Source organism: Salvia splendens, chromosome 17, assembly GCF_004379255.2.
Source record: "Salvia splendens isolate huo1 chromosome 17, SspV2, whole genome shotgun sequence".
Taxonomy (NCBI): Eukaryota; Viridiplantae; Streptophyta; class Magnoliopsida; order Lamiales; family Lamiaceae; genus Salvia; species Salvia splendens.
In genome coordinates, this window is record NC_056048.1 from 14,914,943 (window position 1) to 14,929,806 (window position 14,864).

At 35.5% G+C, this 14,864-nt stretch overlaps 1 long non-coding RNA gene across 1 annotated transcript; it reads right to left on the minus strand.

Annotated features, from left to right (window-relative positions):
• Window positions 1–10,121: 10,121 nt before the first annotated feature.
• LOC121774787 lies at window positions 10,122–10,524 on the minus strand. Its single transcript, XR_006045021.1, has 3 exons — window positions 10,499–10,524; window positions 10,241–10,340; window positions 10,122–10,151 (listed from the first exon to the last, which is right to left on the minus strand). It is a non-coding gene; the product is annotated as an uncharacterized LOC121774787 (long non-coding RNA).
• Between the last annotated feature and the right edge of the window lie 4,340 nt (window positions 10,525–14,864).

Genomic DNA, 14,864 nt, shown 5'->3' on the forward strand with positions numbered 1-14,864 from the left:
TCTTTCTTCCAAATAGGTTGAAATTTTCACACAACACAGAAGACGCCTTAAAGTTTACTCAGAAAAAAGAATCGAACAAAAAGGAGTTCGTTTGGTCAGTCACACACGCGTCGGAATCTACTGTCCGAACACTACAGATTTCAGGCTTCATAATTTCGAATTAGGGTTTACCAAATATTCATCCCAACACATATATTCATGCTTCAGCAAGATCTCACAATTGTGTTCTCACATATTCACATAGCATTCAACATAAATCATCCACAAGATAAATCATATACAACCATAACGCATAAACATATCTTTTCGCATGAAATCATCAATCCCGCCCGATTAATTTCTTAGACCTACGATCCTACACTCATTATGCATGAGGGAATCAAAATCAATTTTTGAATGGAGAGGATGAGGAAAAGAAGTTCAATTGTACCTTTCTTGATTGAAACGATCGGTAGAAACAAAGTATGAATCTTGATTCTTCAACAAATTCTTGGCAAAAATGAAGAGGTCTTCAGTGGAATAGAAGAACAAGTGGAGGAGGAGTGGAGAGGAGAAAGTGGCGTGTGGGATGTGGGGGGGTGGGGGGGCGTGTAGTTGTAGGTTTAGGGTTTTCTCCACCTCATATGTAAAGAGTTGAAATAAAATCCCAATTAATTACATGAAGATTTGGAGGAGATTTGATGGGGGGAATTAACGTGATTCTTGGGGAGGAATAAGGGGGATTTCAAAAATTATAGGCTATTTAATTAGCCTATGATTTAATTTGGTATTTCACGGAGTAGAATAAAATAATACGGAGCAGAAAAATTAATAATAATCCTCCCAAGATATAGGGAAATAGCCGTGTATTAAGTTCCTCCCACAAGGAATAAATTTCAAATCTTTAATTGAATAAGGCAATGCAAGATTTGCTAGAATATTTCAATTCACTCATGGAAAGAAATAGATAAGGGATAAAAATAAATAATTTCCTCCTCCAATAATTAGGAAAATTTCAAAATCTCCCTAGGAATAAGCATAGGGATCGATTTTTCTCATGAAGAAATAAGGTAATTCAACTTTGGATTTAATTTGGATAATTATCCCAAATAAATAATTAAATCCAAGAAAATAGAATTCCTCTCCAATATTTAATAGTGGTAGAAGATTCTAAATAAAATGGCCAAGATAATTATTGATGATCCTATTTAATCTCACTCACCCTTAGAAAAAAAAATAATTCACCGCAATATATTTCACCCCGCATCAAATATTCAAATAGCTATGTCATCAATTCAATGAAGTTGACTCCGTCAACCCGAAATCATAACTACGAACCAAAATTAGGTCACCAAAGAAATCACATAACAATTCGTCATTTAATTCACGACATTACAAGAAATAAATGCATTCATCTTAGGGTTCGAAAATTAGGGTTCAAAAAGTGGGGCGTTACAGGTGTATTGGCAAGAGTATGCATGTGTATGGAAGTTATGTGTGAATATGCTAATGTGATGATACACTATTATGTTGGAACATGAGCATGAATTACATGATGTCATAAGTATGTGTTATGTGTGAAAGTACTACGACATAAGCATGTGAACATAGGAAGCCACGTGGGAGTTACAAGATAAGATGAAAGAGAAGTACTCCGATTTGTTTTTGTGAGACGACCAAATTTCGGGACGAAATTTCTGTTAAGGGGGGAAGGATGTAGCACCCCAGAAATTTGTGACTTTTTTTTTATATTTGATGGCTTATTTTATTTCTATTAAAGTGGATGTTGAATAAGAATTTCTTTTGTGGAAATTGAGTCTTTATGTGTTTGAGTTAATTAGGTGAAATTAGTTGTTGTGGGTTATGTAAGTTAATGTGATTAAGCTTCCAATGTGTGAATTAAATTAAATGGGGTCATGCATAATCATTCTAGCCATTTTATTTGAAATTTTTGGCCCTCCTATTTATTGGAAATAATACTTTTTTCTTGGATTTAATTAATTGCTTTGGGATATTTATCCAAATTAAATCCAAACCAAATTATCCCTATGCTATTCTACATGATTTTCGACTCCTTGGCCATCCCTTGAGATTTTTGAAATCTCCTATTAATTAGGAGAAGGAATTATTTTTGTAGATTTAATTTGTATCTTGTTTATCTCTTTCCTTGAATTAAAATCCAATTAAATCTTACCATATCTTGTCAAATCTCTCCATATCTTATTTTAACTAGGATTTGATTCTTTCTATAAAAAAAAAAAAGAAAAGCCCTAACCCTAATCTTCATAATACACACTTCTTTTCCTCCCTCTCCTCCCACACGTTTTTCCCTCTCTTCCTCTCCTTCTCCACCAATCCTTCACCAATTCCTTGTTCTTGCATCATTGTGGAGTTGAAAATTCAAGATTCATCGAAAAATCGCATCATTCGTCATTCCTACCGATTGTTTTTCAAGAGAAGGGTATACTTTGATTCATCTGTCTCCTTCTTACCATTGAATCCATGTTTCTTGATCCCCTCATGCATATAGTGAGTGTAGAAATCGTAGATCTAAAAATTAATCGGTTGGGAAGGATGTTTACATGAGAAAGTATGTGTATGTGCGTGTATGTATGTGTGTATGTGAGTTTGTGGATGATTCGTTGGTGAATGATATGTGAATATATGAGAACATGGTTGTGAGATCTTTTTGAAGCATGATTATGTTTTGGAAGCATGAATATATGTGTTTGGATGAATGAATAGATAAACCCTAATTCGAATTTGTGAAGCATGAAAATTGTGGTGTTCGGACAGTAGATTCCGACGTGTGTTTGACCGACCAAACAATCTAATTTTGGCACGAATGTTTAACTGAGTAACATTTGAGACGTCTTCTGTGTTTTGTATAAAGCTCAGCCTCTTTTGACCAAAGATGAATTTTTAATGAATTTTTAAAGTTCACTGCGCAGTTCTGTCAGAAATTGTATTCTCGTCCAGTGAGTTTCGTTTTTTTTATTTTACGGACCTAAAGATGTGATTTTGATGTGAAGTTTTAACTGGATGATGTTTGATGTGTCTACTGTGTTGTGGTAAAATTTCAGCCCCAACGGAGGTCGGATGGATTTTTAATGATTTTTACAAAATGACTGCGCAGTTCTGCCAGATTTTTGTCATGTTAAAATAATACGCGTTGTCAAGTTTAAATGAATTACATGTTGCATGTGTGATTAAGGAACGTATCTTATGGTGTGGTTATGTGTTATACGTTGGGGTATACTATGGTGTGTTTTCTTATGTTGGCGAACGTTAGGGGATGGGCAATCTAAGAAAACGATGAAAGGAACGATAGGGCACGCATGGGTAATGTGTTGACAGAAAACTGATTGTGTTGTATTATGTGGTTATGATGTTGATAAGGGTTGTTGTGCGTACGTGGGTACGAAGAGCATGGATTTCAATAAAGTTGTGAACAGTGTTTGTAAGAAATCGAGGTGGGCTTTCTAACTAAAGTTTTATTGTGGGCTTTCCTTACTAAAACTCTTTTACATTTCAAAAATATGATTGCGGAGCTATAAGGGTGGTTTAAAGTGTTATGTCATGCCATGATTGTTTTTTATGTTGAGATCGTTGCCTGATGCCTAGTTCGTTTGAGCTTGCTCCGTTAGGCTATAGGGCTATGTGTGAAATGAATTCGGGTCTGAGTAGGGGCAAACCCTATCAGGCTGTGAGATCGGGAGCCGTCCTTGCTAGTCGGCCGGTCTCGTGGGCGAATAGTGTGGCCACACTTTCGTCGCACTATGGTAAGAGGATGTGATTGATTGATAGTGGAGAAAGTGGGGAGATTGTTTTGACTGACCAGTCTACAAAAATGTTGTGATACTCGATGATATTCTTTTCTAAAATGTTAAAACTCGAGTTCACTATGGTATGGATGACATAACTTTTATCAAATATTTTGGCGTGTGCCCACTGAGTATATTAGGTACTCAGCCCTGCATTTCTTTTTTTTAAAAAAATGCAGGTTGAGCGGTGATGTTGCGGCGGATGTTAAGTCGAGCCTTAAGAAATTCCGGATGCATCGTATCTTCATACATAGGCGTCTCCCTATGACTCTCTAGACACCTTTATTCCGCTGCCTTGTTTCGAATCGTTCTTGATAAAGTCTTTCGTTTTGCTCTACACTACTTTATGACATTAATTACCTTGAGATATTAACCCGCTGCTTAATTGTTTAATCAATTAAAACTTTTCTTTTGAAGCTTTATTTAAGATGTTGTCTTTCATTGCGTCCCCCTTTTCTTCCCCGCTCCTTAGTCCCTCCCCTGGTCACGTTTTCCCCGTCTTCACTATCCTTAGTAAGGGCGGTCGTGACATGCATTGTGTACTTTGTGCGGGCAGTGTGTGTATTGTGTCTATACAATGTGCGTAAAGTGTGTTATTTTTGTGTAGCGTCTTTAGTATGAGTATGTTGTGTATAATGTGTGTAGTATGTGCAATCCATTTAGTGTTTGTGTATTTTATTTATATCGTGTTTGTGTATTTTATTTATATTGTGTTTAATATTTGTAGATGTGCCATATATGTATAAATTGTGTATTTTTATGAGTATATTTGTTGTATAGTATATACATTGTGTATTTTGTGTTAGTATCTCTAGTGTGTTCAATGTAGGTATGTTTGCATTACATGTGTTGTGTATTTTGTTTATAATGTGTTTAATATTTGTGGTATGTACTGCATATGTATACTGAGTGTAGTGTGTATAGTGTGTGTGGTGCAGTGTGTGTATTGTGTACTTTGTGCGGGCATTGTGTGTATTTTTTCTATATAATGTGAGTAAAGTTTGTTATTTTTGTGTAGCGTCTTTAGTATGTGTATAGTGTAGTTTGTTTATATTATGTTTGTGTATTTTGTTCATAGCATGTCTAATGTTTGTAGTATGTGTTGCATATGAATATATACCGAGTGTAGGGTTTTTATATTGTTTGTATTTTATATATGTATCTCATGTACAATGTGTAGTGTTTGTTTAATATATATGTGTGTAAAGTGTGTGTATTTGTGTGGTGTATATACCTTGTGTGCAATGTATAGTGTGAGCTATGATGTATAGTATGTATAAGGTGCGCGATGTTAGTTATTTTTAGTATAGTGTATAGTATGTTTATTTGAGTATAGTGTGTGTGTGTGTGTTTGTGATTTATATTGTGTTTAATATTTGAAGTATGTGCCACGTGTGTATAAATTGTGTATTTTATATGTATATTTGTTGTATAGTATATAAATAATATATTTTGTGTTAGTATATGTAGTGTGTGCAATGTAGGTAGGCTGTCTGCAATACATGTTTCGTGTTTTTTATTTATAGCGTGTTTAATATTTGTGGTATGTACCACGTATGTATACTTAGTGTGGTGTGTATAGTGTGTATGGTGTACCACTGTGTATTGTGTACTTTGTGCGGGCAGTGTGTGTCTATACAATGTGCGTAAAGTGTGTTATTTTGAGAATGAAAGTGAAGAAGATAGTAAATAAAAGATTCTGAATATATTATGTCTTCATACATAATATTATTCTTCTCTCGAATGCTTCCGCTGAATGTTGTTTCTTTCAATTTCAAGTATTGTTGAGATAATATTCATTTTGAATTGTTGATTGTCGAAATAATACTCTGAGTGTATTGTGTAATTTGTGCGGGCAGTGTGTGTTTTGTATCTATACATCATAGCACACACTACAAATTGCACACAAAGTATATACACCACACAAATACACGCACTTTACACACATATATATTAAACAAACAGTACACATTGTACACGAGATAAATACAGAAAATACAAACATTATAAAAACCCAACACTCGGTATATATACATATGCGGCACATACTACAAACATTAAACATGCTATAAGTAAAATATACAAACGTACACGAAACACATGTATTGTAAAAATACATACATACATTACACACGCTACAAATAGTAACACAAAACACACTACTTATATACTATACAACAAATGTATACATAAAATACAACATAAAATACACAATTTAGACATGCGTGGCACATATACTATACACATTAAACACAATATAAATAAAATTCACAAAGACAATATAAATAAAATATACTATAAACATACTAAATACGCTATAAAAAAAATAACACACTTTACGCACATTGCATAGACAAAATACACACACTGTACGCACAAAGTACACAATACACACTACATAACACACACTATACATACTACACTCATATACATATGCGGTACATACCACAAATATTAAACACACTATAAATAAAATACACAAAACATGTATTGCAAACATACATACCTACATTGCTCACACTAGAGATACTAACGCAAAATACACAATTTATATACTACACAACAAATATACACATAAAATACACAATTTATACACATGTGGCATATCTACAAATATTAAACATAACATAAATAAAATACACAAACACTAAATGGATTGCACATACTTCACACATTATACACAAAATACACATACTAAAGACGAAATTAAATATTCAAACATGATATAAATAAAATACACAAACATTAAATCTAATGCACATACTACACACTTTATACACAAAACGCTACACAAAAATAACACACTTTACGCATATAGACAAAATACACACAATTTATACACACGTGGCACATCTACAAATATTATACACAAAATACACGTATAAAGTCACAACACAAAAATAAAACACTTTAAGTACAATGTATAGACAAAATACACACACAATCTGCATAAAGTACACAATAAACACAGTGGTGCACCACACACTATAAATAGAATACACTACACATATATTGTAAACATATATACCTACATTGTGCACACTACAGATACTAAAATACACCTTCTATACTATACAACAAATATACACATAAAATACACAATTTATACATACGTGGCACATAATACAAATATTAAACACGATATAAATAAAATACACAAACACTAAATGGATTGCACATACTACACACATAAAATGCTACAAAAATTAACACACTTTACGCACATTGTATAGACAAAATACACACACTGCCTGCACAAAGTACATAATACACGCAGTGCACCACACTCTATACACACTACCCTTATACATACGCGGTACATACCACAAATATTAAACACACTATAAATAAAAAATACAACACATGTATTGCAAACATACATAAAATACACCATTTATACATACTTGGAACATACTTCTAATATAAAACACAATATAAATAAAATACACAAACACAATATAAATAAAATACATAAACACTTATTGCACATACCACTCACATTATATACAAAGTACACACACTGTCCGCACAAAGTACACAATACACACATTGCACCACACACATTATACGCACTACACTCACTATACATACGTGTTACACACTACAAATATTAAACACACTATAAATAAAATATACTACACATGTACTGCAAACATACATACCTACATTGCACACACTACGAATACTAACACAAAATATACAATTTATATACTATACAAAAAATATACACATAAATTACACAATTTATACATACGTGGCACATATTACAAATATTAAACACAATACAAATAAAATACGCAAACACAATATAAATAACATACACAAACAAATATAAATAAAATATAAAAACATTAAATAGACCGCACATACTACACACATTATATTCAAAATACACACTAGTACACAATTCACAAAATAAACATACGAAACACCACTACACAAAAATAAAAAGTATAAACAATAGACAAAATACACACAGACAACACAAAATACACAATACACACACTACACACACTATACACAAGATACATGCACACACTTTAAACACATAAATATAAAACAAACAATACACACTGTACACAAAAAACAAAATACAAATATTATAAAACATACTATACATACTCGACACATACTATGAATATTACACACACTATAAATAAAATATGCAAAACACATGCACAACATAAATACATACACACATTGTGCACACACTACAGATGCTAATACAAAATAAACTATTTATACATACTACAACAAATGCACAAATAAAATACACAACTAATACACACGTGGAACATACTACAAACTTAAACACGTTATAAATAAAAAACACAAACAAATTATAAATAAAAAACACACACACTATACTCAAATAAGCATACTACGCACTATACAAAAACTAACACCGCGTACCATATACATACTATACATCATAGCACACACTACAAATTGCACACAAAGTATATACACCACACAAATACACACACTTTACACACATATATATTAAACAAACAGTACACATTGTACACGAGATACATACATAAAATACAAACATTATAAAAACCCAACACTCGGTATATATACATATGCGGCATATACTACAAACATTAAACATGCTATAAGTAAAATATACAAACATACACGAAACACATGTATTGTAAAAATACATACGTACATTATACACGCTACAAATAGTAACACAAAATACACTACTTATATACTATACAACAAATGTATACATAAAATACAACATAAAATACACAATTTAGACATACATGGCACATATACTACACATTAAACACAATATAAATAAAATTCACAAAGACAATATAAATAAAATATACTATAAACATACTAAATACGCTATAAAAAAATAACACACTTTATGCACATTGTATAGACAAAATACACACAATGTACGCACAAAGTACACAATACACGCTACACAACACACACTATACATACTACACTCATATACATATGCGGTACATACCACAAATATTAAACACACTATAAATAAAATACATAATACATGTATTGCAAACATACATACCTACATTGCACACACTAGAGATACTAACGCAAAATACACAATTTATATGCTACACAACAAATATATACATAAAATACACAATTTATACACGTGGCATATTACTTTAAGTACACTGTATAGACAAAATACACATACAATCTACATAAAATACACAATACACATACGTGACACATATTACAAATATTAAACACGATACAAATAAAATATACAAACATTAAATGGACTGCACACGCTACACCCATTATATATAAAATACACACTAGTACACAATTCACAAAATAAACATACTAAACACTACTACACAAAAATAAAAACTTTACAGACAAAATACACATTGTCCGCACAAAATATTCAATACACACTATGCACAAGATACAATATCATAACTACATAAATACACACACTTTAAACACATACATATAAAACAAACAATATAATGCACATACTACACACATTATATACAAAATACACGCTAGTAAATAATTCACAAAATAAACATAATACACATTGTCCACACCAAATACACTATACACAAGATACATACACTACCATAACTACATAAATACACATACTTTAAACACATACATATAAAACAAACAATACAAACAATATTATAAAACATACAATACATACTCGGCACATACTACGAACATTACACACACTATAAATAAAATACATAAAACACAAGCACAACATAAATACATACACACATTGCACATACTACAAATACTAATACAAAATACACTACTTATACACTATACAACAAATGCACAAATAAAATACACAATTTCTCACATGTTACATACTACAAACATTAAACACGATATAAATAAAATACACAAAACACAATATAAATAAAACACACACACCATATTCAAATAAACATACGACAAACTATAAAAATAATGAATAACACTGCGTACGTACTATGTACTATACATCATAGCACACAATACACATTGCATACCTCTATACACCACACAAATACGCACACTTACACATACATAAAATAAACACTACACACTACACAAATTACATACAGAAAGTACAAACACTATAAACACACTTCATGTTGAATGACCAAAAATTTGAAGCATCTGAGACGACATCTGTCAGAAAGTTAAAAGAGGAGAAATTGGAGAAAGATGAAAACCCTTGACTTGCTTCAGTATGCTGTCGAGGGAGATTAACGACGCTAGCCTTGCATCTTCAACAACAGTGGAAGGATTCCGAATAGGTGCAGCACCACTTTCTAAATTTAACTTCTCCGCGTCGTTTTTCATTTGTTGTAAAATCTAATTCGAGTAAACAGTGTTTGCGGAATTTCAGTATTTGAGAAGTGAGACAACCAAGATAAAGAGAGCCAGCGCGCTATGATACAAACCTTTCTTCTCTTGTGATCAACAATATTCAAGAGTTGAACTTAGCTTAGCTACTTGAGCAGAGTCTTCCGCTGCTTCAGTCGCCAAAGTACCAGCAATATCCTTATGGACCAATATAACCGTAAATATCAATATGCGAACCATAAAAAACCACATTACTATAAACAATATAAAAAAACATACAACAAAAGAACTAGATAATGGCAATCTGTCCGTAGCTGCAAAAAGATGGGAATCTAAAGAAAATGGTAAGAACATACCTACAAATGTTGCAGCTGTGAAGTATAATGTTGGGTTTTACACACACAAGGCTTTCACACACTCAAGAAGATCACACACACACTCACTGTTGTATGAGATCACACAATGCAGAAACACACACACTCACACTTTGAGTATTGAAGATGATAATCTTGGAGAGAAACTGGAAAACTCTTTATTGATAAAACTACTAACTACATACACGGTTTATGAGCTATTTAAAGCTCTACAATCAAGTAGCAACTGCTACTAACTAACTACAACAAGAATCAAGAAAACAAGAAGAATAACCGCTACATCTCAGCTAACTAACTGCTGCTCCAACGGCTAGTTTCTCTAGGTTGCTTCTTCCTTCTCGGCTCAAGACCGAACTCCCTTCTCGGCTCAAAACCGAACTCCCTTCTCGGCTCAAAACCGAACTCCCTTCTCGGCTCAAAACCGAACTCCCTTCTCGGCTCAAAAACCGAACTCCCTTCTCGGCTAGTTTCAGCTCAAAGCCGAGCTTCCTTCTTCTGCCTTCTTCTTCCAACTGAAATGAGCACTCCATTATTACAATTCTCCACCTGAGGGCTCATCTCAGTTCTTGCACAAACATTGATCAACTTCTTGCAATGATCAAACTTGTCTCTACCTAGAGACTTTGTTAGCATGTCAGCCGGATTGTGCAAGGTGTTAATCTTAATCACCTTCACTCTCCCCTTCTCAATCTCATCTCTAATAAAATGCAACTTTATGTCTATGTGCTTGCTCCTTTCATGAAAACCCGGATGTTTAGCCAAGCACATAGCTGAGCTGCTGTCACAATGAATCACCATTGTCTTTTGGTCAAAACCAAAGTCAGAAATCACTCCCTGAATCCAAAAGCTCTCCTGTACAGCTGCAGTGAGAGCTATATACTCTGATTCTGTTGTTGAGAGAGCAACAACACTTTGCAAACCTGATTTCCAGCTGATTACAGTTCCAAACATGGTGAAAAGATAACTTGTTTGGGACTTTCTGTTGTCCAGGTTTGCAGCATAGTCTGCATCACAATAGCCCTGCACAACCTCCTCAGATTCACCTTCCCAGCCATTGAAGACAATTCCCCAGCCACTGGTTGACTTCATGTACCTCTATATCCACTTAAGAGCATTCCAATGCTCCTTCCCCGGGTCAGCCATGTATCTGCTAGTCACTGAGATAGCATGTGCCAGATCTGGTCTGGTACAGATCATAGTATACATAACACTTCCAACCACACTAGCATAAGGAATAGACTCCATCTCCTCAGCCTCTTGCTTAGATTTAGGGGCCTGCTCCTTTGAAAGCTTAAAACTCTGGGACAGAGGAGTTGATGCAGCTTTTGCATTTTCCATTTTGAATCTCTGCAAAACTTTCTCAATATAGTCAGTTTGAAGCATCCACAGCTTCTTGCAGCCTCTGTCTCTCTGAATGTGTATGCCTAGGATCTTCCTTGACTCTCCTAGATCCTTCATTTCAAAGCTAGACTTCAAATCCTCCTTGACTTGCTGAATTTCTGTCATAGAAGGTCCTGCAAGTAGCATATCATCCACATAGAGCAATAGATAGGCAATAGGTGTTTTTCCCTTCCTCTTGATGTAGATGCAATCATCAAACTCTGATCTAATGAAGCCAATCTTCTTCATTTGTGCATCAAACTTCTTGTTCCACTGTCTAGGACTTTGCTTAAGACCATAAAGACTCTTTTGTAGCAAGCACACCTTGCTTTCTTCACCACTCTTCACATAGCCCTCTGGCTGATCCATGAAGATAGTCTCCTCTAGGTCTCCATTTAGGAAGGCAGTCTTCACATCAAGCTGCTGCAATTCCCAATCTAGCTGATTCACCACAGCCAACAAAATCCTAATAGAAGTGTGCTTAACAACCGGAGCAAACACCTCATTGAAGTCAACTCCTTCTTGCTGTGTAAATCCCCTTGCCACCAGCCTTGCTTTGAACCTGATTCTGTCTTTATCAGTGGTCTCTACCTTCTTTTTAAACAACCACTTGCAACTGATCAGCTTCCTCTCCTTTCCATCTGTATTCAGCTTGGATTTGTCCACCAAAATCCAGGTTTTGTTCTTGAGTAAAGACTCTATTTCTTCATTCATGGCCTCTATCCATCTCTCTCTGTCTTTGCTTCTCATGGCCTCTTTATAGGTGAGAGGATCAGCAATATCAATACTCTCAGCAGCACACAGTGCATAATAGACCATATCTGCAAATTTCTAAGGAGGCTTTGCATTTCTCCTTCCCCTATCTCTTGCAATCTGGTACTCTCTGGTAGGATCTGCTGTGGGCTCATCATTTCTTCTACCTTGAGCTGGAGCACCATCACCCTCTGGATCAGGTTCATTTTCTGAGTCAGTGACTCCACCTGCTCCTAGGCCAACTCCCATAGGCTCCACCTTGAAGAAATCACTCTCAACTTCACTGGAGTCACTGGAGTCCAGCTTACCTTTCAAGTAGGGCATCTGATCCTCCAAGAACACCACATCCCTACTCACCACCACCTTCTGCCTACCAGGCTCAATACACCAGAGCCTATACCCCTTAACACCCCTCTGATATCCCAGCAAGATACATTTCAGAGCCCTAGCTTCAAGCTTACTTTGCCTAGCATGAGCATAGGCTGCACACCCAAACACCTTGTATTTTGAGTAGTCACTATGAGCTCCATACCATATGTAATCAGGAGTTTCAGATTTCAGGGCAGTAGATGGGCATTTATTGATGAGATAGGCTGCTGTATACACCGCCTCTCCCCAGAACCTGCTGCTCAAACCAGAACCAAGAAGCAGGCACCTCACCCTCTCTAGGATAGTCCTATTCATCCTCTCCACAACACTATTTTGCTGGGGATTACCAGGAACAGTACGGTGCCTCTTCATACCCTTCTCTTTGCAAAATATATCAAATTCAGCAGACAAGAATTCCAAGCCATTGTCAGTTCTTAAACATTTAACACTCCTTCCTTTCTCTAGCTCCACCTCCTTACACCATATCTTGAACTTAGTGAGTGTTTCAGATTTTTCCTTAAGAATATATACCCACAACTTCCTTGTATAGTCATCAATGATAGCTAGATAATACTTTCCTCCACCAATTGAACACACCGGTGAAGGCCCCCAAAGATCACTATGTATGTAGTCTAAAGGGGCTGTAGAAGAGTGAATACCTGTAGGATAGGGTGCCTTCTTTGCTTTTCCAAGTATACACTGCTCACAGGGGTCCATCTTGTTGAAATCTCCAGAGATCAGGCCCTTCTTGATGAGTTCTTTCAAGCTTCCTTCTGCTGGATGGCCCAGCCTCTTGTGCCATAGCATTAGGGAATCATCTGACACAGCATTGCTTTCTCCATCAACAGCCTTAGCCTTCAAATAATAGAGAATATGCTCTCTGTCAGCCTCCATCATCACTGCATCTCCAGATTTCACAAACAATTTTCCTTGACTCATTAATATAGTGAACCCCCTCTGCTCCAGCATTCCCAATGAGATGAAGTTCCTCTTCACTTCTGGAATATACCTCACCCCAGTCAGGATCTTCACAGAGCCATCTTGTAGGCTTAGCTTCACTTTCCCTATCCCTTTTATCTGACAAGTATGATTATTTCCAAGAACAACCGTACCCGATGCTTCTTGAAGATCATGAAACCAGCTTCTATTGGGGCACATATGGAAGCTGCACCCCGAGTCCATTATCCACCTGTGACTGACCCCACTGTCACTAATATTCATAAGTTGAGCCGGGGGATCAGCACTCTCCACACAATCAGATTGGTTGTGTCCCTCAGAGGCCATCTTTCTCTTCCATGCATGACAATCTTTCTTCAAATGTCCAGGTTTCTTGCACCAATAGCAAGCTCTGGTTTCCTTCTGAGCATCAGAACTTGAGGGTTTAGGGCCCTCAAACTTCTTCTTGAAGTTCTGCTTCTTGAACTTCTTCACATTCAAGGCCTCTGCAGCTTGAACATTGGAGCTTGCAGAGCCTCTGTTGGCTGTCTTCTGGAGTTCTTTGGCCATCAAGGCTGAATAGACTTCTGCATAGGTGATAGGTTTATCTCTTCCATAGATAATTGCATCACTTAACTGGTCATACGAGCTAGGCAAGGCATTCAATGTGAGAATGGCCTTATCCTCATCTGAAATCTTGACATCAACAGATCCCAGGTCATCAATGATCTTGTTGAACTCCTCTAGCTGCTCAATGATGGACCTATCTCCAGAAAAACTATAGGCATACAGCCTCTTCTTGAGATACAGCCGGTTAGCCAAGGATTTGGCCAAGTAAACTTCATCCAACTTGTCCAAGATCTCCACCGCAGTCTTGGCTTCTTGAACATCCCTCAAGACCTTATCTCCA